Source organism: Podarcis melisellensis (assembly GCF_964234715.1).
Source record: "Podarcis melisellensis genome assembly, chromosome: 4".
Classification (NCBI taxonomy): Eukaryota; Metazoa; Chordata; class Lepidosauria; order Squamata; family Lacertidae; genus Podarcis; species Podarcis melisellensis.
The window spans coordinates 99,483,810-99,511,169 of NC_138531.1; the positions used below are offsets into that span (position 1 = coordinate 99,483,810).

A 27,360-nucleotide genomic window follows, 5' to 3' on the forward strand; every position below is an offset into this window, starting at 1 on the left:
AGCACAGCATGACATTGTTCAGAGGGAGACTGTAAGCATCAACAGGACTCATGGGCAATCACAACAAACATATTTGTCAATAAGAACGAGCCCATTAATTGCTGGGGGTTATGGGGTGCTTTAGGGACGTGGGTGGCACTGTGGGTTAAACCACAGAGCCTAGGGCTTGCCAATCAGAATGTCGGCAGTTCGAATCCCCGCAACGGGGTGAGCTCCCGTTCCTTGGTTCCAGCTCCTGCCAACCTAGCAGTTCAAAAGCACGTCAAAGTGCAAGTAGATAAATAGGTACCAACCACTCCGGCGGGAAGGTAAATGGCATTTCCGTTCGCTGCTCTGGTTCGCCAGAAGCGGCTTAGTCATGCTGGCCGCATGACCCGGAAGCTGTACGCCAGCTCCCTCGGCCAATAAAGTGATATGAGCGCTGCAACCCCAGAGTCGTCTGCGACTGGACGTAATTGTCAGGGTTCTCTTTACCTTTACCTAAGGGGTGCTTGTCCCACTGGGAATACTCACTGTTTACTGCTGAATCGGGGGGGGGGGGGGGGAATCAAAAAATCATGAATTAGTTTTTCTGTGGATTGATGCTTGTTCCAATTCAGCAGTATACAGTGGGTTTTCCCTGGGAAAGTGGCAGAACAAACACAAAACCGCTCAGAGACGTACCTAGAAAGCAAAGGAGAAATGGAAGACCTCTCGGACCCGTGCATGGGACAAGCAGAAGTGTGGCCAAGTCCTAAGTTAAAAAAAAAAATGGCAGTGGGCTTTGGTTAAATATGCTAGCATGTAACATGCACTTTGCCCCTAAGCACACCAAACTTCACCATGCACAGAGAACCTGGAAAGAGACAAATCACATTTCTATAAAAGCGTTCAGCAGCAGAGTACTCGAATCTCAATAGTTTCTATCCATTACCATTGAGTAATAGTTCTAGTACCGGAACCACCTTGCCTCTGAGTACCAAATGCTGGGAACCATGAGTATGGAAAGTGCTGTTGTGGCCATGCCCTGCTTGCAGAGTTGCTATAGGTATCTGGTTTGCGACGATGAAGGACGTGCCTGGACCAGCTACACTACGAGTGGGTGGAGACTAGTCTTACACTTGTCCAAGAGACATTGAAGCCTCACAGATCCCTGAGCAACTGGCTCTCATTGCATCTCTCAGTCCTCAGGGATGAATTACAGACCCTCCAAGTGTCCCAATTTTCCAGGGACAGTCCCAGATTTACAGAAGCCGTCCTGGTTTCTGATTCGATCCCAAAATGTCCCACTTTTCCTTGGAAGGGACATCTCTATTTTCATCAGAGAAATGTTGGAAGGTGTGGAATTAAATGAGGACAGAGTAATTTGTTCCAGCACTTGTGGGTCAGGCCACACACCCCACACACCCAGTTGTAGAACGACAGTGGCAATTTCCTTATCCACCAATACAGACTCACATGGGTTAAGGTGTCATGGAAAAATCAATGCTGTTGATAATCACAATTGCAAGAACTCTGAAGCCCATAAAGAATGCTGTTTTATTTCTATAAGGAGGAATATTTGATATATTATACTTCATTATTTCTCTATAATTCTCTTTGCCCCCTAAGAATGAGGAAAATTGAGAGGCTAATGCAATTTGATCACATTTCTGCTGTCAGGCTTGATCTTGTCAAGACAAGCAGAGCTGGATTAAACCATGATGCTTCTGTAACTCTTAGGAGAGAGAAAATGAGCACAAGGCATCAATCCCAGAACACACGCTGTATGGCATCAGCTGACACTTGTAAATAGTTTTCATCAACTCCTGAATAGCGAGCTGTGGCTCTTTCAAACCTATTCAATTATAGGAGAAATCCAGAAGAGGGACTGAAATGGAAATGGCTTTAACTAATCACTCCACTTCCCCACAAACTACTGCCTGCAGTCATATGTGCCTATGAAGCTGCCCTATTACACCGTGTCAGTCCATCAGCCTTCTTTTAGTGTTACGTATTCACTAAATTTGCATCCCCTCTTTTCTACCAAAAGCTGAAAGCAGCATACGTGGTTCTTCTCTTAGCCTGACAACAAGCATGTAAGGTGGGTTGGTCTAAGACTACCCCCAAGTCACCTATGAACTTCATGACTGAGTGGGAATTTGAACCCGGGCCTAGCCAGTTCCAGACCAACACCTTAACCACTACACAATGCTATGTCCTCGCTTGGAGTGCTTTGTGCAGTTCTGGCTACTGCACCCTACAATGGACAACACAGAGGCTGAGTCTACCTAGCACAATGTTGACCAGCCTTGTCACCATTCAGTCACCAGAGCTACCAAAAATGACAGACCTTTTCTCTGACAGTAGGTCTGCGTGTATATACATACTTTGCCACTGGGAGAAAGTTCCCCAAGGACTGCCCTGCAGTGTCAAAACAGCAAGCAACTCCGACTTGTTAATGTAATTAAATTGACTGTGCAAGTATCAACAAATTACTCACATGAAGCTAATTAAAAAGGGAGAGAATGTTCACACTGAAGCTTAATTACCTAGATGTTTGTACATAAATCGCTTTGCAACGCTCAGATGGCGAATGCTCTACACAGCACTGCAAATTTATCTTGCCTGTAATTTCTGGCTTCTCCTCGAGAACTGAACATAAATCTTGAGAGATTGTTCAGATCCTTTCAAAGAAGCAAGAACCGTAGCTTCGCTCTGAGTGCAGCGTCCCACTATCCCCTTTCCTGCAGCAACTGCATGACAACAGCTCAGCTGTAATGACAGCGAGGAAGTAGGAGCTGGGCTGTCTATTCCTATAAAGCTTTGAAGGATTTGGGAGCAAAACAATGCCTTCTTCTTCATAAGTGTGCTATCCCACAGTATTCTTCACTGGCGGTCTTGCTCCACATCCCACTGCCATCCAAAGACCAGTTTCCTGGGTTACAGGAAAGGACATTTTCAGGCACATCACCCAGATAGTGGAAGTCACTTGGTCCCTTCCCTGTTGGATTTTCACTGTTTTGTAAAGCATCCCTAGTAGATGGCTCCATAGCCTACTTCAACGCCTGCAGTTTTACAGACAGCCCACCACCATCTCCCTAGGTCACTGGGTTCCACGGTCAGACTGCTCTTGCCATCAAGAGCTTTCTCCTAATGTTCAGCTGAAATCTCTCCTCCCATATCCTTACACTTACACCCTCTGGACAACAGAAAACAAGTCTTTGCCCTCTTCTATGCAACAACCCTGCTTTTTTGGCCCTCTCAGTCTTCTCTTCTCCAGCTTAAACATACCCAGTTCTTTCAACCTTTCCTCAAAGAATCATATAATTGTAGAGCTGTAACCATGAGGGCCATCTAGCCCAACCCATCTGCAATGCAGGATTCTTTTGCCCAACATGGGGCTCAAATCCATGACCCTGAGATTAAGGCTAGATCTATACAGATATATTTTTAAAAAACAAACCGCTATTAAAAACTCTATATAAAGAAAAGACATTCCCAGGCAATCTGCCATTGACTTTGGATTCTCCTCTACAGCGCCAACCGGTGTCACATTTTTAGAACACGTTTTTAACATTACAAATTGACCTGTGTTGCTGAGTCCGAAGAGACCCATGCTCTACTGACTGAGCTATCCCTGCTCTTTGGACTTGCTTTCCACATCCATTGCCATCTTAGTTCCCCTCATCTGAATTCACTCCAACTTTTCTATACTCTTTTTAGGGTGATACCCAGAACTGGACACAACCTCTGGATGAGGTTGTAAAATGGAATATAGTAGAGCCGATACTTCAAAACCGTGGTTCTGGGAACGAATCCTCTTCTTCTTTGGTGATCACTCGCAGCCGAGTAAGATTGTCTTCCATAGACACGGTTTTAACAATGAGTCCGTAAGTGACTGTGGAGGCCAATTCTGGACCCACACGTCTTTCCACAGTGGGGACATTGGTTTCCGGGCAGGAGTTGATCACGGTGTGGATTTGCCAAGCATGCCTTACTCTTAGCACGTTTCTCCCTTGCATCCCGAGTTTGAGTGTCTTCAAAGCCCATGACTCCTTTGGTTAAGGCTGTTCTCAAAATCACATTCTCTCTCTCTTCATCACAATGCTGACACATGTTCAGTTGAAACTGACTACCTCCCCAACAACCTTTTTACATATGCTACTCCCCAGTCAGGTACCCTGCTTGCTTGCTATGCCTGTGCACCTACTTTTGCGGTTTTGATTTAAATGCACAACTTTGCTCTTGTCTGTGTTGCCCACTTGCTGTGTCTTGAACTGATCGTCTTGAAAGACCCTGTGAGTCCACTAGTTAATTTCTGAAGCCTATTTCTGTAGAATTGCTTTTACTGGAGCAGTACAGTGGTACCTTGGGATACAGACGCTTCAGGTTACAGACTCCGCTAACCCAGAAATAGTACCTCAGGTTAAGAACTTTGCTAAAGGATGAGAACAGAAATTGCGCACTGGTGGCGCAGCAGCAGTGGGAGGCCCCATTAGCTAAAGTGGTGCTTCAGGTTAAGAACAGTTTCAGGTTAAGAACGGACCTCCAGACAGAATTAAGTTCTTAAGCCGAGCTACCACGGTATTTGGATAGCAAAATGTTGATTTGATTGTAGTATAGAGTTCACATAGCCCTGGATAAAGGACTAAATACTGCAATGCTCAAAAGGACTTGCCTCACCTTGCCTCACTTTGGAAATGTAATCAGGAAGAAAATGGCAGCAACGGCTGGGTCATTCCTTTCAAATGAAGACATTGACCCTATTACAGAGACCTTTCAAGCGGACAAAGTTTCTAAGAGACGTTGAAAACTGTTTACTTATCACACGCTTTGAAGTCAACTGGAGCTCCGGGAAATAAAGTTCAACTGCCATAAAAGTTAGTGGGACTTTCCACATTTTTGATAGGGGTTACGGTAGCAAAGAAAGTTACATTTAAAAAAAACATGAAAGGGCAATCAAATTTAACTTCTCAGAAGTGTTCTATAGAACAAGGTTTCCTTGTTTAAGGACAAAAGTGAGTGGTTTCCTCTTTGCAATCAATGAAGCCAACGACTCTGTGATAAGCAAAGCACCCATTGTTTGTGCTTTATGGGAAGAACATAACTTGCATCTCAGTCACGCAACATATACTTCAACACATAATTAACAAAGTTACAGAGTTTCAATTATTTGTTTGGCCGTGGAGCATAACAGTGACAAATCTGCAGTTTAAATTATTTGTTTGGCCACGGAGTGTAACAGCAATTAACAATCAAAGTCAAAATGACAAATAAATAACGAAGTTTCAAGGATGTAGAATTCCAGTATTTCAGACATGGGTTTCACACTCCACCTCAGTCACCATTTCATTTATTCAGATAGCAAAAATACATTTTATAGAATGCATGTAAATTTCATTAACCCGCAAATATCAAAATGCACTGGATGCTTGATTGCTATTGCCAGAGCAAAGGTAGCTAGTTGCTTGCTGCATTACCAACTTGTTTATCACTAGGGAACAGGAATTTGTTTCCCCCCCTGGTAAATTAGACCAATATTCACGACCTTTGCGGAGATGAGAAATTTTGCATATACACTGTCAAAAACAGGACAATCAAATAAATAGTGTGGAACATCCTCAAGGACTCCCTGTGTGAATTATATGGGATTTGTCAGCACTTCCCATATCAGAATCCTGAAGGCATTCATAATTCATTCATAGATTTCATTGCCACAGTTGAACATAACTGGTAGGTGCGGGTGGGTATGTGGATGTGTGCATGGGTGTGGGGGGGGTTAGGGGAGGGGTAGCACCTCTGGTGAGGGGCACATCGTGCTTCTTCTGGGGTAGTTGGTCCACCTTTGGTGCCCACTCAGCTCTCATCTGTGGCCCCTAGAAGCTGTTCACATGTGACAGGGGCCACACCCCAGGAGCAGCTTCAATTGGCCAGCTAAACCAGGTGATGGCTCTCAAAACCTCAGTGAGTTAGGGACTCCCCTGCATGCAAAGACAGGTTCTGGCAGATTGAGTGGATGAGACCAAGAGTGGGTCAAACAGTCAAGAAGGCAGTTTCTGCACATGCTGTAATGTAGAGGTAAATGATGGGCAGATGGGGCTTGTCAACCTAGGAAGGCAGCCCATCTAGGAGAAGAAATACAGTGGTACCTCGGGTTAAGTACTTAATTCGTTCCGGAGGTCCGTACTTAACCCGAAACTGTTCTTAACCTGAAGCACCACTTTAGCTAATGGGGCCTCCTGCTGCTGCCGCACCTCCAAAGCACTATTTCTGTTCTCATCCTGAAGCAAAGTTCTTAACCTGAAGCACTATTTCTGGGTTAGCGGAGTCTGTAACCTGAAGCGTATGTAACCTGAAGCGTATGTAACCTGAGGTACCACTGTACTCTGGTCCTAAACAGGGCCGGATTGAAGTTTGGTGAGGCCCTAAGCTACTGAAGGTAATGGGGTCCTTTATATGTCCAGCTGTCCATTGTCAACAACAAGTTTTCACTGTTTCTTGTGTTGAATATATGCTATATGGTAATTTATGGACCTAATGGGTATCTAAAGCCATTTGTACAGGTTGCCATACAACCAGTCCATGCAGAATGTAGGCATCCTATATATAGAAATGAGCCAACCAGTGATATTTTAGGGAGCAGGCTAGCAGGCAGGGCCCATTGCTTACATCATAGGAGCCTACACAACACGAAACACGGTTGTTGTCTGTAGGTTTTATTTTATTTGTTTTTTATCTTATATTTCAGAAATGTACATCCAGGGGTTCTTTTCCTTTAAATATTTGGGGGGGGCCCAAGTGTGTAGAGCCCTAAGCTATAGCTTGTTTAGTTTATACGTAAATCTGGCACTGGTCCTAAACCTTTGCTAGCTTGTGGTTATACTTACTCGTGAGAAACGCTTTGGAAGTAAACCCCAAGGAAAAATCCACACCCACTGCCTTGTGGGACATGTGCTGATGTGCTCTGAGGAAATCAATTTTAGGTGCCAAGTGTTTAGGATGCAACTCCCCCCACCGCCCCTGTGAGATACTTGAGACTTGCTTCTAGCCCAGCCCAACAGTTTGCCCAAGGCCTCCGAAGGAGGGAAGGGCATTCGCCATCACCCATCCATTCTCCCAGTCTCCATGGTTCTCCTTTGGGCTTCCCCTCCTTTTCTCTAAAATTAAAGAATGACGTATTCAACCTAAGAGGCAAAAAAAATTGTTTCATATGAGTCAGGGCACATCAGAGCACAGCAAAACACATTTGTAATGTGTGGCTCAGTCCTGAAAAATGTAAAGCAATAATCTCTACTCTTGTACAGAGTATATTACACTAGAGTAATCATAATCAGTCTCTTATGTCTGAGGTTAGGGAGAAAATATTCCAGGTTTGGAGAGGCATGCAGAGTCATACCCAGACAGGCACAGAGCCCAACCCTTTCATTTTAGAATTTCACTGACCAACAAACAAAAAGCAAGCAAGAAATCATAACAGCAGTATTTTCCTCCAGTCTGCCTTCAAGATATTCTGAATTTACGCTGGGGGTGGACTGGAAATACTCTGCAATTGCATGTGGATCAGGTCAACCTGCCCAAAAGCTGCTGCAGCTTCTACAAGCAATCTAAACTATAGGAAGGAAGCCAGTTCAACAGATTATCTGTGATCCAGACAGCTCCATCAATTAATGAAGCCACCTTTTGTGAAACATATAGTACAACTTGCTCTTGGGTGCTGCTATTAACTGGGGAAAGGAGAAGTCACTCCTTTTAAGAACTCTGGATAAAATATATTGTGAAGAAATTCATCTCAATGGCACAATGGCTCAGTGCAGACAACAGCAGTGAATAGCTACACTACAAATCAGGGGAAAGGTTATGGTACATTCTGCATTTAACCTTTTACTGGCATAGGAAAGAAAAGTAATTGATTTAAAACTGTTTTAACTCAGATAATGCACCTTGAATCCAGGATCCTTTAACCACACAGTCCAATAAGCCCCTGGGTCAATTCAACCTCAGAAGTGGTGATTTCTGAACTGGAGGTAGTTGTGCTTATTCCATGATTGAGAGATGAGTCTGGATGTGGGCTGATCTGAACTCTGGTCCCATGGGTCCCAATCCAAAACTCTTTTTTTTTACACTAAACCGCAATATTACACAACAAGCCCTGGAGAACTGCAAAGAACTAATTGCCAGTGACTGTGATCCTCAAGCCACTTCCTCCACAGGGAGACCCATTTGCCACTAACCGGACTGCTGCAGGAGCTGCAAACTGTAGTGCAATTTTCAGAAGCTGCCAGCTTAATCTACGACGTTTGCTCTGCCATGTGATTTCAGCGACATCTGGATGAATGATAGGGCAGGCACCCTGTACTGTTTGTGGCAGAAATATTGTGCAGCTCCTGCAAAACAATTTGTTCATCTGCTGGTGCCATAATTAATTCATGTCACAAATGGGTGCCCTCCTAGCATTATTTAATAGGATGCAGAAAATGCTAATTAATTATGTATAGATGCTGTTTTACACACACACACACACACACACACACACACACACACACACATTTCTTGACAGTGGAACTTTAGTCTCAGTGTGAACAGTGAAAGCAGGTAATGTTGAGTGAGGCGCTCTGTGTTATGTTTCATGTTATGGAATAAGCACATTTTGATCTTAACCATAGATCACAGTCCACTTGTTTTGGCATTTTAAGAAATATGATAGAAGAAGAAATCTGGACCATCCCCTTTTATTTGAGGGCAGAGCTCCTGCTTGAGAAAATCTTAAACTCCAGGAATGTGGTTGCTGGCATACTCAGACCTTACTGGCTAATCCTATGTATATTTGGTCTGCTTTCAAAAGAGCTTACTTTCAATTATTTGCACATTTGCTCCCTCCTACGATTCACAGATGAATCTAGGGACATGCTTGTGTAGGACCTGAATTTTGATACCATGAATTGCTGCCCAAGACACATATGCTATTATACACATTAGGGAAGGGTTTTGCTGAGTGCCGGAGCATTTCATTTGCATGCTGAAGAGCTACTGGGCTCAGTATCCTGCAACTCGTGTTATGGATTGGGAAAAACTCCTGTATGAAACCCTGGAGAGCCATTGCCAGTTACTGCAGGTAATACTAAGGTTGGAGGGCTAAAGGAAGATTTGATCGATATAAGGCAGATTTGATCGACCGCTCAAAATATTCCTCAGCAGCTGCAGAATGCAAAACAGCCGGCTAGACCCTGTGTGATGCCATTTCACATACCGTAGCTGCTGCAGAATATATTGAACTGTTGATTACATATCGTAGAGTAACTCTATTTTTCAGGCATATCTCGTAACAACAATAAAGAATAAACAAATACAGCAAGTGAGAAGGGCTTTCCGCAAAAGGAACGTAGGAAGCTGCATTGCTGTTGTTTGGTCGTTTAGTCATGTCTGACTCTTCGTGACCCCCTGGACCAGAGCACACCAGGAACTCCTGTCTTCCACTGCCTCCCACAGTTTGGTCAAACTCATATTGGTAGCTTCAAGAACACTGTCCAACCATCTCGTCCTCTGCTGTCCCCTTCTCCTTGTGCCCTTCATCTTTCCCAACATCAGGGAGTCTTCTCTTCTCATGAGGTGGCCAAAGTATTGGAGCCTCAGCTTCAGGATCTGTCCTTCTAGTGAGCACTCAGGGCTGATTTCCTTCAGAATGGAGAGGTTTGATCTACTTGCAGTCCATGGGACTCTCAAGAGTCTCCTCCAGCACCAGAATTCAATCAGTTGTTCCATATCGAGTTCTAACTGTAGCTTCTTGTCCCACATAGAGATTTCTCAGGAGACAGATGAGGTGATCAAGCACTCCCATTTCTTTAAGAACTTGCCATAGTTTGCTGTGGTCAACACAGTCAAATGCTTTTGCATAGTCAATGAAGCAGAAGTAGGTGTTTTTCTGGAAGCTTCTAGCTTTCTCCATAATCCAGCACACATTTGCAATTTGGTCTCTGGTTCCTCTGCCCCTTCGAAATCCAGCTTGCACTTCTGGGAGTTCTCTGTCCACATACTGCTTAAGCCTGCCTTGTAGAATTTTAAGCATAACCTTGCTAGTGTGTGAAATGAGCGCAATTGTGCGGTAGCTGGAGCATTTTTTGGCACTGCCCTTCTTTGGGATTGGGATGTAGACTGATCTTCTCAAATCCTCTGGCCACTGCTAAACCCTGCATGGTACTTTGCAGTGCAATCTTATACATGTCTAGACTATCGCAATGCACTCTCTGCGGGGCTGCCCTTGAAGATGGTCCAGAAACTGCAGCTAGTGTAGAATACTAAGTCTAATGGGACTATGTGTCACTGATACTCACAGCACTACACTGGCTCCCAGTGAGCTACTGTGTCCAGTTCAATATATTAGGACCAGCGCACAAAGCCCTATACAGTATTCAGATTAAAATTCAGTTGGACTTACTCTCAGGTAAGCGTGTCTAGGATTACAGCATTAGGGTTCATGCACATTTTTTTTTAAATTAAATTTTATTTAACAAGATTTGTATATCACTTTTTAAAAAACCCTCTAAGGAGTTTATATAAAATGGTATAAAATAGTCATTAAAAATAGCATCAAAAAGAAGCTTTAAAACAGATTCACTATAGATGCATCCATCCCCCATGCAGAGAATTAACTTCTAGAGACTCTGGCAGGGATACTAAACCCTGAAGAATGACAATGTTAGCAAATTACTGCTAGTTGAATTTCAACATGGCCTTTCCTTGGAGACAGAAATAGGAGCAGTGATTGTGATTTACCGGAGTTGGGTAACAGAAAACAAGGGCTGTCCTTGGCAAAGAGAGACAGCAGAGTGGCAGCCAAACATAAGACTGTAGCCAAATAAAATAATAATCATTTTTCAATTGAATTGTGTTATCTGGCACTTTGTATGCTTTTGTAATGTTGTGAACTATCATCAGCCAAAATATTTCATGCTCCAGGGAGACCTACAGAGCAAATTTGACATTTGTGAAAATTTCAAAATAATTGTAGGTGATACTGATGGTGGTGGACAGGCTGCCTTTCAGGGAAGCTTGTCTGCCATTAGTGATCTTCTCAATTGAAGAGCTCTTGGTAACCAGAATTTGATTAAACCACAGTCCTAGTTGCTGTTTGTCTCTAATGAGGAACATTCCTAGTTTTGCAAAATTGACTACGGTTGTGCTCCCTGCTCCACAGACCACCATTATCTCCCTAGTCCTTAAATCATCATCTCTCCTTTTGAGGGCAATAATTTACTTTACTAGTTGACAGTTTCTGGAATATTGGATGAAAGGTAACTGAGAACCAGGAAGAATGATTTCCCACAAACTCCAAGGGCTCATTGCCCATTACATAAAAACAAACTATAGTGGTACCTCGGGTTACAGACACTTCAGGTTACAGACTCTGCTAACCCAGAAATAGTACCTCGGGTTAAGAACTTTGCTTCAGGATGAGAACAGAAATTGTGTGGCAGCGGCGCTGCAACAGCGGGAGGCCCCATTAGCTAAAGTGATACCTCAGGTTAAGAACAGTTTCAGGTTAAGAATGGACCTCCAGAACGAATTAACTTCTTAACCTGAGGTACCACTGTATATGTATCTTTGTAATCAAAAGCGCTAAAAACAGATTTTTGCCATTCAGATATTGCAAAGAACATTACTGAATCTTCTGGCAAAACAGCAAGCAGCCTTTACGAATATGCGTCTAGGTTAACATCAAATATAGATTGGCAGTGAGTGATACCGACGACCAGAAATAGGAAACATAAATAATAAAAGAAGAAAATTTTGCATTATATATGGAATATCAAATCAATTATAATTAGGCATGTGCAGCAAGGAAAAATAAAAATAAAAAGAAGTAGCTTGTCTGTCTGGTCTAGCATCCTGTTCTCTCAGTAGCTAACTAGGTGCCCCCAAAATAAATCTGAAAGCAGGAACTAAGTGTAACAGCAACTGCTCTTCAGGGCCATATTTTCTCCAGCACTGAAGAAAGCGTTCATGTTCTTAATAGAACAGAAAGCTTCTCTAATACAAACTGGAGTTCTTGTTACAAAAGGAAGCATTTTCAGGAACATTCAGGAACAGAATAATTATCCATTTCACAAGCTCCTGGGATAATTGGCTACAAACCAGGGCTACCTTCATAGGAACACTGAAGCGGAAGAAAATGTCTACAGTATATTGTTGTCATTTTCTAAAAGTAGAGGAAACTGTATAGACAGCTGCCCTCTAACTGCTGACACAGCTGTTGTTATCACCACAGCCTGAGTTTAGCAAAAGCAGTGCTGGAGGTTTTGCTGTATTTGCTAATTTGTGCTTCCTCTGACATGTAATCACTTTGCCCTCCTCTGGGGGCTGGTGGTCATTTTGCTGAGGCCATTGTACAAATGTTTGAGGGCACAGAATTACATAAATATCTGCTATTCTCAGCTCTACCCAAAGCCCTTTGCATTTCCCTTGAAAGTCCCCTTTTCTCCTGTTTACCTTATGTGGCTTGATAAGTTATTTGGAGAAAGGTTAGGGTGCACACAGAGCAGCAGCCTGAGCAGCGCCAGAGTGGAAATCAACATTTGGCTTGGACATGAGTGCCACAGCAGTGCTCTGCTCCCATGTGGTTCCCGGCATCTGGTATTCAGAGTAGGGATAGGTCAACCTGTCAATTTTGGTTTCTCTTAGTTTCTAAGATTTCCAACCTTAGGTTTAGTTCTCCATAACAGTATGTGAATACATATTTGTAAAAGTCCTCATGAAAATTAATCAGCATTTTGGTGCTAATTTCTAATATAATAATATAATCTGTACACCTTTATGCATGAAATTTTACCTAATTAAAAAAAACATATTTGCAAAGCAACTTCAATAAAATGCTTTTGGTATGTTATATTCACTAATATATGCATTTCTATGCACACTTTACTTGGGTATATGCATTTCTGTATACATTATTCAGCTGGAGAACAGGACTGCAAAATTCAGAATAATTGTGGATTTAGAAGAATGGTTGTGCCATTCACATATTGTTCTGAAAAGTGAAAGTTAGGTAGGCTCACCTTTAAATGCCCAAAACCCCACCAGCTCTTGAGTACATTGGTGTCTCTGTCATTTGCCAGACCTATCATCTAGCCCATGGGTAGGCAAACTAAGGCCTGGGGGCCAGATCCGGCCAGATCGCTTTCTAAATCCAGCCCACGGACTGTCCAGGAATCAGTGTGTTTTTACATGAGTAGAATGTGTCCTTTTATTTAAAATGCATCTCTGGGTTATTTGTGGGGCATAGGAATTCATTCATATTTTTTCCCCAAAATATAGTCCAGCCCCCCACAAGGTCTGAGGGACAGTGGACCAGCTCCCTGCTGAAAAAGTTTGCTGACCCCTGCTGAGTCTGGGCTGAAGACTGTGTTGGCACAGCAGCTGTCATGCCTCGTTCTAAATACATTTCCAGGCAAAGCAGGTAAGAACACATGTGCTTTTTAATAAAGATCAATCTTAATAAAGATTAATAAAAGTTATGGAATGGATATCAGCCATAACAATCCTTACAAAGTTTCCAATAACAGAGGCAAGGTGAATCAATAACCCAACTCAGTGGAAGGTAGATTCCGTAGAAGGTCCCTTTTGGTTATGCCTTTTGGAAACTTGGTGGAAGTTCTGAAAGCAAAGACCAGAGAAGGGAAGGACCATATAATGCAGTGGCAGAGCATCTCCTTCGCAGGCAGAAAGTCCCAGGTTCAGTACCCCAAGGTAGGACTGGGGAAGACTCCTTGCTGAAAACCTGGAGAGCCTCTGCCAGTCAGTGTAGACAATACTGAACTAGATGGACCAATGGTCTGACTTAGTATAAGGCAGCTTCCTGTGTTCCTTCCTATGTAGATTTTAGTCCAATAGGTCCCGAATGAAAAGGGGGCGGGGGTTCTATCCTATTTCACTATATGCTTTTCACTCCAGGTGAGTTCTGTAAGGTAGAACAAATGGGAATGTTGAAAACAGATCTATGAATGTTTTGGGGGTGTCAGACTAGATAGGACAGAGCAGTTGAAGAAACATTCCCTGAAAGTCTACACAGACTGAAAAGATATGCTTGTGAGATCTCTTGCATATGGACAGCAAAGAAACCCAAGCCACAAACAGCTTTAAAAGGCGCTATAAAGAAAAGCCAGTTAGATTTACCAGTTTTACCAGTTAGTTTACTTTGGTTTAGTTTTCATTGTATCTTATGTTGAAAACTTTCAATAAAATTAGTTTAAAATAATGATAAAGAAAAGCCAGTTAAGACGGATTAGAGACCTAGAAAGACCTCCAAAGAAGGACTTGTTTTCAGCTTGGGAAGTGGGGCTCTTCAGTTAAGAACCAGGAAATTGAACAGCATTCTGTCTGATACTCACAATTGCTTTTCACCGTCTTACAGCTGCCTCAGCCAGCAGTTTATGGCTGGATCTTCACTTTAGCCCCAGTTAGAACAGGATCTCTGCAATGCCTTTCTTCCCCTTAAAAGTACGCAAAGCCAGTTCCCTCCCATTTACCAGCAACATTTTGGAACCGAACTCAGAGAGGTGGAGTTAGTAGGCTGTACTAGTTTATTTGGTTGTAAACCACAGCACTGAAGCAACCACCGTGAACTCTGTAGGGCTGTCCTTTAGCAGCAGCTTGGTGAGAAGAAAGCGCTCCTCAAATTCAGGCTTATGTGCCAGCCATAATTTGTGGTCACCGCTGTCTCCTTCCCCGCACCCTACCTCACAAGTCCTCTGGTTTGCTGGACAATTTGGCAGAGGGGAAGGAGCATCCTGCATATCACACTGAGCTTTGAAACAGGTAGAAGCAGCCCAAGTCTCAGTGCAAGAATCTTCTGCCTACTCCAAAGCCTGGCACAATTTGAGAGGGCCCCCTCCAGAGCCCGGGGAGGGGAAAGGATCCCCTCATTGCACTGAGCGGGCAGCAAGGGCACTTGGTCCCTGGAAATTTGGCAAATGGATACATGGGCATCTCTAAGTACAGTGAGAAGACATTAGCAGGTGATGCTATTGATCTCTATGCTGAGAAATTAGCTTCAGTGGCTGATTTCTGCACATCAAGAAGCTGTTAAAGGCAGGAGAGTAGGCAAGGCAGCCTTTCCTGATCAGTTCTGGATCTGAGCCCACACTCAAGGACTCCTCATTCCCCTCACAGCCTTTATGCTTAAAGGCTTTTCTTGTCTTGTCACTCTGTCGCAAGGGCTCAAGACAGACCTTGGTCCCCTTTATTTTTCACACCATGAACGTGTGAAGCAGATTAGGACAAGTCGAAACAGCATGGCCAAGGTCACCTGGCAAGCTTCACTGCAAAGCTCAGATCGAACCAGCGCCTCCACTGTCACAGCCAGTGGCTCCTCCACCCACCCACCATCGCGCAGCAAAAGAAGCAGGAGCTGATCTTTGCAGTTAGTCACTCCAGGAGGAAGAAACGAATAAACTATATTGGTTTGCTTGTGACTCCATCCCATAATTCACTCCCACAGCTCATTTTATGGCTCTAAATTTTGACAGCAGCTTCCACAGCTAGCAATGTTGGGTTTGAACTTACAATATGCTGATGACACCCAGGTCTGTCTTTTGTGTGTGTTTGCTCAAAGATGTACAGAAATGCAAACCCATTACAAAGTATCTTTTTATAATACACTGAAATAAAACAGCTACTTAATCTTAAAAAGAACAAGGGCTGGAAGAATTCAAAAAAAGGGAAAAGACAGACCTAAAGAGAGAGAAAGCAAAAGTAGAGAAAGAAAGAGGGAAGATAAAGGGAAGATAAAAGGACTTCTGGGTCTCTGTCCTGCAGCTAATTAATTAAGATCCAGCCATTCTATCTTCTATAAAGCAGTATTTTTTCAATCTTTAAATCCAGATATTAGAAGTTCATTTTCTCTCTCACACAAAAAGTCCATAAGAAATTTCCAGCATTTTATTGTGAAAGTCTCCCAATAAATATATTTATTTGTTATTTATATTTATTTGTTATTTATTTGTTATAAATATATTTTTGTTTGCAGTTTTGACTTATTTACTATTTTTTAACAGCTATTTCTCCTAATACAATGCATTCTGTGTTATTTTCACTATCTCAATTTTATACACACTGTCCCCTGATATATATGGTTTCATACACCGTGTTTGGTTGGAGAACTGCATTGCAAAATTCAGATATATGCAAATATTGCGGGATAGCTGTGTTTCAGTTCTCATATTGTTCCTGAAAGTGCATACAGTATTTGATAGATGTGACGAGCCCTGCTCCCATCCCTAGTCAAGACAAGAGCTGGGAGCATCCAACATAGATTGGGATAGCATCTTAAAAGAGCAACAGCAGTGGAAAAAAGATAGATACCAACTAACCATGGCACAAGATAGAGAGTGAGGGATAGGACAGGCACCAAGGTGACACACAGCAGCAGAGACTCACAGCTTAAAAGAAGGGGTTTGGAGGTGGTGGTGATGCTAGCAAATGCTTACTTACAGTTAAGGCCCTTTTAAAGGAAGGGCATGACTTGATTAGCTGTCATGAATGTGGACTCTGGTCATTGAACCTTTAATAGCAACCAGCCACTTTTGCCATTATACAAAAGTGCCGTTTACAACTACATGCATATGTCACCTGTATAAATATGGAGAACTGGATTTAAGAATGGAAAATTGGAAAAATGAGAGAGACAACCAAAACTGACAGATCTTTCCATCCCTAGTCTTGGCCTAGCTTTGGCCCTGATTCCAAATCTCTCCTTCTTCCACTCGAGCATTCTCAGCTGTCAGCACCTGTTTACCCTGAGAGATCCTGCAAGGATTTTAGCCTCTGCAGCCACAATTATTATGAGATCAACAGACTGGAAGCCTTAGGTTAGATTCTGGAAAAGAGACAAAATGACAATCTTTAATTGCACCACTCCGAGGTTCAACGAAGTGGATCTAAACAAGCTGCAGTTTGGTTCCTGCAAAAGTCAAGCCCATCGCCTCGCCTTCCTTTTTTCAGGTCAAAAGCACTCAAGACCCTTTTGATTCTTCTTCCTTAGCAGTGCTTCACTAGACTCCTGCTGACTCCCTAGCTTCTTGTTTCCGAACATTAACACACCTACTAGCAGCAGATTCTTCCCCTTCCCTTCTTAAGGAGTCTGCAGGGTAGAGGAGTGGATGGCTGCCCTGTTGCTTTCTGCTAGAACACGCCGTTCTGCTCTTCATTCACAGCCTCTGGAGGAGGCTTTCGGAGCTTCCCAAGATTAGAAGTGCCTCATCAGGGGAGAAATAGCAAACGAGTAAAAAAGCAACAGCAGCAGCTTTTTATATCCTAACAGGAACTGGAGTTTGCTCCTAAACTTTGGAGAGTTGGATAATTTGGATCTTATTGTGAATATAAGACATTTCTAAACATTACCGGCATCTGGGAGCTTTATTTGTCAGACAGAAAGCCTCAGCTACATCTGAAAGCAGACAATTTTGCCTAAAATGGTCTGTGCCATTTTAGAAAGGGAGAAGAGGTATAATCTTCCATGCAACAGCCCCTAGGATATTTGAAGATGGCTATCATATCTCCTCTCAGTCTCTTTTCCAGGCTGAACATACCCAGCTCCCTCAACTGTTCCTCATAAGGCTTGGTTTCCAGATTGTCGTTCCTCATGGATTGTCTTGATCCCCGTCCTCTGCACACGTTCCAGCTTGTCAATATTCTTCTTAAATTGTGGCACCCAGAACTGGACACAGTATTCCAGGTGTGGTCTGACCAAGGCAGACTAGAGCGGTACCATTACTTCCCCTGATAGGGACACAATACTTCTGTTGATACAGCCTAGAATAGTCTTAGCTTTTCTTTCTTTCATTTTGATGCTGCGTCACACTGTTGACTCATGTTAAGCCTGTGGTCTACTAAGATCCCTTGATCCTTTTCACATGTGCTGATACCAGGTGCCCGCCCCCCAGCTTATATTTGTGCATCTGGTTATTCCTGCCTAAATGCACAACCTTACATTTGTCCCTATTTTTTTCCAGCTTCAAACATATTTTTTTATTAAAGGTTTCTTTGTTTACAAAAGTATGTGCAGTGTCTCTTTTTTCAAGTTACATTTTCTACAGATCAGTTTCATTTCTTGAGACATTAGTGTTACATTAGGAAGAAAAGGGGGAAAGAGGTGGAGGGGGCATGGTGAGAGGGGTTGGGTGGCAAAGCTTCTATTCTACTTAATGTATGCGTGGGGTTTTGTGTCAACGTCACTTGTGCAGGTTCTCGCTACTATTCGCTTGTGTTACTTTGGTGGTGAGAGAGGTTGGGGTTGGCCTAGGGTGTGGTTGTTTGTTTGTGATTGGCTGTGGTGAACTTTGTTTCCATGTGTGAGTGGGGTGGGTGGGTGTTTTTGTATCAGGTTAGCCATATTGATTCACATGCTGTTGGCAGATTCTTGTCGTTGTCTTGTTGGGCTGTGTATGTGATATAGGGGAGCCATACCGGGGTGAAGGCTCCGTGTCACATTCAGTTTATTGGTTAGTTTTTCTAATAAGGCTGTTCCCTATACTGTTTGATATCATTGATACATGCTTACTGCTGACAGGTCTCTCCAGTGTCTGGCTATGATGTTTCTGTTCCTACTGAAATTCATTTTGTTAGTTTGGGCCCAATTCTCCAATTTGTTCAGGTCATCTTGGATTCCAATTCTGTCTTCTTTCCATGTGCTCTGGCACTCGTCATGGTCCTCCGTGCGCCAATAATGGTTTAGTCATACTGGCCACATAACTAAGAAAGCTGTCTGTGGACAAACGCCGGCTCCCTTGGCCTCAAAGCGAGATGAGCGCCACACCCCATTATCGCCTTTGATTGGACTTAACCATCCAGGGGTCCTTTACCTTTGTACCTTTTTTACCATCCACAGATTTGATGAGTATCCACTCAATACCTTCATCCAAATCATTTATAAAGACGTTGAACAACAACGGGCACAGGACAGAACCTTGCACCACCCCACTTGCTACTTTTTTCTAGGATGATGAGGAACCATTCATGAACACTTGGGGGGTTTGGTCAGATAACCAGCTACAAATCCACCTAACAGATACATCGTCCAGCCCACATTTTAGCAGCTTCTCCATGAGAACGTTGCCATGAATGTTCACCCACAGACACATAAGCAAAGCCATGCAGGATCAGTCCAGTATTCTGTTTCTCAGGGTAGCCAGGCAGATGCCCTTGGCAAACCCATAAGCAGTTGCTTCCTGGCAACTGGGGTAACAAATTTGATAAATTGTTGACAAGTGGCATCCACGCAGAGACCAGGAGGCCCCCAGTTTGTGTCTCAGCTGATCCTGACAGGTAATTCCACCCAGTTCCAAGTGAGAAAAGGGAAATCCTGTTTGGAAAAGAGAACAAATCCTTCCTTCCAGGAAAGCAACTGCTTGCCTCTGCGGAGGCGCTAAGCTACACGCACTAGGACAAGTTAGGCTTGTTGGACTTGTCTGTGCAATTTGCTGCAAAACCTCATACTGAATAGCAGAGCAGAACAATGCTTTAAGAGGCTATAAAAACAAAGTTATAATAGCAAATCAATCCTCCCAAGCAATCTTGCCCACAGGCTACGAGCAGAGTACAATAGAAACACTAAAAGACATTGAATGCAACGCTGTGGTTGTATCTGCTGTGGTTCATCACTAGAATTTGCACTTGACTGGGAGAAATTCACATTAATGTTCTCCAACCAAACTAAATGATTAAAATATGGCTGGCAGGCACATCATTCCACCTGGGATCCCTGCAGGTGCAGTGCTTCCCATCAGCCTAAGTAAGATTTCAATGACCATCCACTATATTTTCTCATTATATCTCTGTGCTGCTTCCTGCAGTCTGCTTAGGGAGAGATTGTGCAACCTTATTTGATGGGCCAGGAAGGACAGAGATATAGAGGATAAAGCATTTTGGGAAAGGTCACAAAAGTGATAATGAATTCACCAGAGGGTGAGTGTTAGAAACTGCACCAAAACAAAAGGGAAGCCTCCTAAATCAAAACAGGAAACAATGAGTTGAAATGAAGAGCAGTGCTTCTGCCAGGAGAAAAAAAAAAATTCAAAGAAAAAATGTTGCAGGAGAAAGAACTGCAGACTCAGAGAGCGCTCCTCGGTTTTTATTTTCACGCATGCTGCCACCTAAAGACCAGGAGTCACATTTACAACTCTTCAGTTGAGAGATGCCAGCGGGGAACCTACAGCAAATGGGCTCAGATAATCTGCTTCATTCAAGAGTGTTTGGACTTGAACTGCTACCACCATCTAGACCACCTTGTCCAAAGAGGGGATATTTTGGGCTGAGCAATCTACTGGATCCAGAGAAGATTTATTAAGGAACGGTTGCACAACTGACTTCTTCAAGGCACTTGGGAACGCTCCCTCCCATAAAATGGTATTAATAATCTCCCAGACACACGCAGTCAATGCCTTCCCTCAAGATGGAAGTAGACAAAATGGGCAAGGACTGAGAACACAAGCACTTCGCCTACATCCTCAGGCTGCATTGACTGAAACAGAGCAATTATTTCCTGAAGTTGAAATAAGGGGCAACGACATTATCCTTGCACACAGAGGCACCAACATCTCAAGATGATTGAGGGGGCTAAAACGCAACAACCTGACATTGCGAGGAGCCAGGGGGCAGAGCTGAACACCCTCTGAACATTGAGCCCCCCCCAAAAAAAAAAACATGGTGTGTGTGTGTGAAAGTGCCTTGACCCCTAAGAGTTTGCCTAGGCTTGCACAAGAACTTTCAACAGAAAGTTTTGCATTATAAATTAGGTCAAAAAGAAGAAGAAAAGAAGGTCTCTTGACAGCATCAGAAGCGATTCTTCATTATGGCTACTTATTATAGACCAGCAAGATTGTGATTATTCTCAGTTACCTGTTCCTCCCATTACAGCGTAACATTTCCATTAAAACCGTGCATCTTTAGAGAGTTGGCTGCTCTGTAGAGCCATTTATCATGCACCCAGAGCACATGGCAATATGGGGTGAAATGTCTGGAGACCAATATAAAGCAGGTCATTCTACAGGGAAAACTACAGTATAAAGAATAATACATCCGAGGAGAAGCAGCAGTGAAGTCACACCCTGTGGCCTAGAAGCCATTCTGCACATATCAGAGCTGTTTTTCAGTGCAGAAAGGGGGCATGACATTTTGTTCTGTCATGTACCATCTTCCACCTGCACCTCTCACAAGTCATTCTAGTTACAAGCTGGGAATTGAGATATATTTCAACCATTAAGGTGTCTGATGTAATTTTTATGAACTCTGGGTTTAAAGTTATACATGTATAATTCATGCAACCATATTAAATTGCTCTCTTATTACTCCTCTCTTCATTAATCTCCATCTGATTTATAATACTGGCTGGAAATCATCTGAGAACTAATGATAAAAGCTCAGCTGAAATTAGATGATCACACCATAAATTTTCCCCAACTTTGGAAAGACCGACAAATAAAGAGCACTTTACTTTTCCTATGCGAACACGTAAGTTCCAACTCCACGGCAACAATGAATACATTGCTTCAATGCTAATTTACCTAACACTTTAGCAAACTGTCTTTTTTCCAAAAACACACACAAAACAAAACTGTTTTGTTGCAGTTCCACCCATTGAATGTATCCTAGCCTTTCACTGTGTGCTTGGGCCAAGGCATCTAACAACCCAAGAGCCCTCCTGAATCAGATCAAAGGCCTCTCTAGACCAGCAGCATCCTCTTTTCTACAGCAGCCAACTGGATGATGCCCCAATGGGAAGCCCATGTGCAGAGCAGGAAGACAACATCCCTTCTCCACCATTTGCTCTTTAATAACCATTATTTTTCAGAGATACAGGAATATCTGTCAGGGCTTAATGGTAGATCTATCCTTCATAGATAATCAAACGATGAGACATAGCTGAGTCAGGCTCAGTTCCCAAAATGGCCAAGAGGGCGTGGAGAGATCATCAGGAAGTGGGGCTGATAGGGTCTGGAAACAAATAAGAGTTGTAGTGTAAAGGTAATGAAACTAGAACAAACCAGGACCAGGCATGGAATATAGACCCTGCAAGTGTCCCTATTTTCCAGGGACAGTTCCAGATTTACAGAAGCCATCCCGGTTTCTGATTTGACCTTGGAATGTCCTGCTTTTCCTTAGGACATCCCTATTTTCATCAGAGAAATGTTGGAGGGTATGGAGTTATGCGATCCCCAAGCCAAGGAGATAAGTAACTGTACAACCTTTAGAAGACATCTGAAGGCAGCCCCTTTAGGGAAGTTATTGTAATCTTAAATGTTTTATTATGTTTGTATATATGTTGGAAGCTGCCCAGAGTGGCTGGGACAACCTAGTCAGAAAGGTGGGGTAAAATAAAATTATGATGATGATGATGGAATAGGGCATCCCTATTTTCATTGGAGAAATGTTGGATTGTATGGGAATAGCTTTGTTAAGTTGGTAAAGTTTATAAAAGAAGACAATGTTTATTTGTTACAATGACACACACACACACACCCCGGCAAAAAAACCCCAATAATCTGGGACTAGAGTTGCCCACAAACATACGGTAAATATTGAGTTGACTTGGAACCCTCCTGCCTGGGAAAGATGTCGGAAATATTTCTAGTGGGGATACAGAGTTTTTTTTTTTTTAAAACAAGCAACATTTCTGAGAGAAATTCCTCACGTTCTTGGATTTAATCCCTCAGAGCTGCTTTCAGCCCTGCCAACTTTAGAGAAGAGCTTCTCCTGCTCAAGAGCCCTGCTCCAAAAGGTGACTCCAAGGAAGGGGGTGTCAATGAGGATGAGCATCGAGAGCCAGTTTAGTGTAGTGGTTAAGAGCGGTAGACTCGTAATCTGGGGAACCGGGTTCGTGTCTCCGCTCCTCCACATGCAGCTGCTGGGTGACCTTGGGCCAGTCACACTTCTCTGAAGTATCTCAGCCTCACTCACCTCACAGAGTGTTTGTTGTGGGGGAGGAAGGGAAAGGAGATTGTTAGCCACTTTGAGACTCCTTCAGGAAGTGATAAAGCGGGATATCAAATCCAAACTCTTCTTCTTCTTCTTCAACTGTAACTTTTAGAGTCCTTCCCCAAATGTAGGCTCAGTTACTTAAAGCATTTCTGACTACCAAGGTCCTCCAAGGCAGCTTGCAGGTGCTCATTTTCATTAATATCAAAAAGCCGACCAAGTATTACTTGCTGTCCTTGCTTTTCAATGCTCTGCCCACACAAACATTTGCATTGAACAATGTTCTGTTAATGGGACGTTAGCTGCTGTAATGAGCCCTTAATGTTGCACTGTACTATAAATTGAAATGGATTATAGCGGCATGCTAGCTGGCTTATTCAATTTTAATATTTTTAGTTTAATTGTGTTATGGTTGATGTATGGAAATGAGCCTCCTACGCTTGCCGATTGCAAGGTTGGCAGCTTGAGTCCGTGCAATGGTGTGAACTCTGTCCCAGCTTCTGCCAACCTAGCAGTTCGAAAGCACACTAGTGCAAGTAGATAAATAGGTACTGCTGTGGTGGGAAAGTAAATGGCATTTCCGTGCACTCTGGTTTCCATCACGGTGTTCCATTGCACAAGAAGAAGTTTAGTCCTGCTGGCCACATGACCAAGAAAGCGAGATGAGCACCACAACCCCATAGTCGCCTTTGACTGGACAACCATCCAGGGGTCCTTTACCTTTACCTTTTACATTATGGAAATATGCTTTTAGAGATGTCTCTGTGTCATACATAGAGCCCTGCTGAATACAACTGAGGGTTCACCTACCTACACCTAGAGTCATAGAATTGTAGAGTTGTAAGGGACCATGGGAATCATCTAGTCCAAACCCCTGCAATTCAGGAAGTTCTTAACCAACTTGGGGCTCAAACCCACAACAGAGAGATGAAGAGTCTTATGCTCTAGCGGCTGAGCAATCCTGTCCAGCATTCTGTTTTGTACAATGGCCAAGCTGATGACTTGGAATTGGCACGTATATAAGCTGCACCTTTAAAATTCATGGGGGGAGAGAAAAAAAGACAATACCCAAATATAAGCCGCTCCCTTAAAATTCCGCAGGTACTCACACCTGTTCCGTTTTACTGTATGTCTATTTCAGCAGTGATATCGTAAAAGCCACTTTTTGTAAGGTTGCGAATTTAAGCCGCACTTTTAACTTTTCACGGTTGGAATTTGGGGGGAAAGTGAAGCTTATATTCAGGCCAATATGGTAATCAGGGCTTGAAGCCATAACACCATCCCATCAATGCTCTCCAGCAACTGGTATTTAGATTACTGTCATGTGCTCTATATGGGGCTGCCCTTGTCCTTGGTTTGGAAGCTGCAGCTACTGCAGAATACTGTGACTAGAGTACTGAGTGCACATATTATACTGGTGCGCACGGATATGCACTGGCTGGCTATTTGCAACCAAGTCAAATTTGAGGTTTTGTTATTAGCACATGAAGTCCCAAACAACTTGAACCAGGAAACCAAGCAGACTACCTCCTCTGCTATAAACTAGATCAATAGAAATGAACAACAGCCTTCACATTCACCAGAAGAGACTTTACTTGGACAGCAGACTGCTTTCTGGAAACCTCTTTGTTGTTTTTAGTTTATAGCATCAACCCTCTGCATTTCTGTCCCACAAGAGGTTTGGGAAGCTCCATCTGTGGGATGTTTCAAATGTCTCCTAAAAGTTTGGTTGTTTACTCAGGCCCATTGGAGATGTTTGAGAGTGTTACCTTGTTCACTGGCTGTTTCAAATGTTGCATTTGAAAAGTATTAATTGTATTCTGAACTTCTTTCATATCTTATTGCACTTTGATTCCTTTTCTGTACATCAGATGCAGATTTTTGTTAAGCGGTATATACATTTTCTGAATAAATAGTAAGTGGCATACTGAATCTGAAAGCTCCATGTGTATTTTACTTTTACAACAGCGGCATTTAAATGTTTTGGAGCAAGAGTGCCTAGGCCTAGGTAAGCATTGCATTCAGCCTATGTTCTCATTATTTACTACATCACCAGATCTGAGACTATCATCAAACTTGAGAGAGACCATTAACAACTCTCAACTATTTTTAATTGAACAATTTGGCGCCAGAGAGCCTGCTCTCCTCCTGCTACATTAAGGAAACAATTGCAGCTGTAAACATTTTGTAATTGGAACATTTGTTTCAAAACATGTTTGTTTCAGTTGCCTCAATTGGGCATCCTGGCAGGAAACAACTGTGCAAATTGGTTGTCTCTTAGTGCTGCGGATTTGTCCAATAGTATTGGTGCCATAATTAAAATCCAGGGACGGAGTGATTGTGTGCACAGTAGCAGGTTGCTCCTGCAGTGCCCAATCCAAAAAGCGCACTGACTTGGAAGCACAATGGGGACTATGGAAAGCATTTACTCATGGGTGGCTCCCGGGGGGGGGGGCAACCACCTTCCCCCAAACCAGAAGCTGCTTCCTCCACTTACCCTCCATTGCTGTACCCCTGTTATGAACATATACTGCTATTTTTCTTTCAGAGATCCTTATATATGTGCTACAACTCACCTACCTATAAATATGCTCTGCCCCTTCTGTGCCCCCCCCCAAGAAATTTCTTTCTGGTGACACCATTGTACACAGTCCATATGAACAGTATAACACTGAAGAGGCTCTTTGCCGAACAATGACTAATATGTGTTTAGTCTTTAGTGTTTGTTGTATAAGAACTAGGAATCAGCCTGGTTGCCGCAAACAGAATCAACGCGGGCCAAAATGTGTAGCTTCTCCATTCTATGAAACTAGGGTCTGGGTGGCCTGTGGAGGTCTTTTGCAAAATCAATATTTATTTATTTATTTATTCACCCAAGCTGAAAGCTCTCCTAACGCAGGGGAGGTGGGGGGGGGGACCCATTGTGCAATTGGAAATCCTTGCATGGGGTTTCTGCTGACAGGACATGAAATGTGAATCTTGCCCATAGTATTTGACAAAAATGGAACTGTAGCAGAAAGAAAACAGTGCTGATTGTGACAATATATGTCAGAAGGGAATCACCACCTTCTTACATCCCTAGTATTCAGCCATTGTTTTAGGAGAGCTGTGATCTTTCTTTAATCTCACTTTTTGTCATTCTATCAGGTGGTCCATGTTGAAGGTTCTGCTTATATATTCTATTTTAAATACTCTAAAGCAAACCTTCTGCACTATTTTGTTAAAAACTCAAGTAAAATTATTGCTGCTAGCCAATTTCCAATTGATTGTAGAATGCAATGTGATAGAATCTTATTCTCCAATATGCCCATGATACAGATGTAGATTATATCTTTGCATTTGTAATAATGCTCGTTTGATTGTCAAAAATGTGATTGGATTTTGTTCTTATTGGAGGTTTTAAATCTGAGAAATAATGAAAAAGGGATTATCTCCTCTTTTATTATTTCCTTATATATATGCAAATTATCTTAAAATTATATTCTGCAATTAAATGCTTAAAAACCAGCCTTCTGGTACTATTCACATTGTTCTGATGAAAACACTAAACAAAAGAGATGGATAATATTTGGGGAGGTAGTCAGGAGAGACATGGCATTTCACAAGTTTTTCCCCCCCAGTGCATTCAGCACTCCTCAGTCCACCCTACACAAATTGCTGGGGGAAGCAGGGCTCTCTTTGCCCTAGTAGACACCCCCAAACTTCCTAAAACCCAGGAACTCTGAGACCAACACACCCTGCGTTTCCCAGGCAGTTCCCTTGTAAGTTACTCAGCGTGTAAAGGTAGCCCACACTCCTTGAGGCTCTCCCAGATCTCAGAAGAGCATGCTGGTCTCTTACAACAACTGACCCTAAACTTCTTGCAGCATGAATTCCAAGCCTCTAGGCTCATGGGGATTCCAGACCCTCTAAGTCAGTGTTTCCCAACCTTGGGCCTCCAGCTGTTTTTTGAACTACAAATCCCATCATCCCTGACCACTGGTCTTGCTAGCTAGGGATGATGGGAGTTGTAGGTCAAAAACATCTGGAGGCCCAAGGTTGGGAAACACTGCTCTAAGTGTCCCAATTTTCTAGGGACAGTCCCGGATTTACAGAAACTGTCCCAGTTTCTGATTTGATCCCCAAATGTCCCACTTTTCCTTAGGGGGTCCCTATTTTTATCGGATAAACGTTGGAGGGTATGGAAGCTGGTATTGGTGCGGAGGGGGGTTAGCGGGGGGGTACCCTATTGGTACAAATGGGGGTGTTTCTCCCAATGCAAACAGCAAGGAGGAAAGTGTTAGATTTCCCCTCCACCTCACCCTGATCCCAGTCATAATCAGCCCCCTTTTCCTGCTGATGCTACTTGCATTTGTAAGTACCTGCATGTCCAACAGAATGCTGCATTTAACCATCTGGCCCTTTAATTCAGTGAGTCCCTCCTTGCCCAGGGCTAAC

General features: G+C 43.0%; 1 protein-coding gene across 5 annotated transcripts in view; it reads right to left on the bottom strand.

Annotated features, from left to right (window-relative positions):
* Window positions 1–27,360, bottom strand: part of SLCO2B1 (solute carrier organic anion transporter family member 2B1) — a 65,464-nt gene that overhangs the window by 31,950 nt on the left and 6,154 nt on the right. For 4 of the 5 annotated variants that reach the window (XM_081909833.1, XM_081909829.1, XM_081909830.1 and 1 more), the window contains one exon: window positions 664–733. The exons of the other annotated variant lie outside the window; for it this stretch is intronic. The gene's annotated coding sequence lies outside the window, so the exon portion shown is untranslated. The remainder of the gene's footprint in view (window positions 1–663; window positions 734–27,360) is intronic. 5 annotated transcript variants of the gene reach the window in all.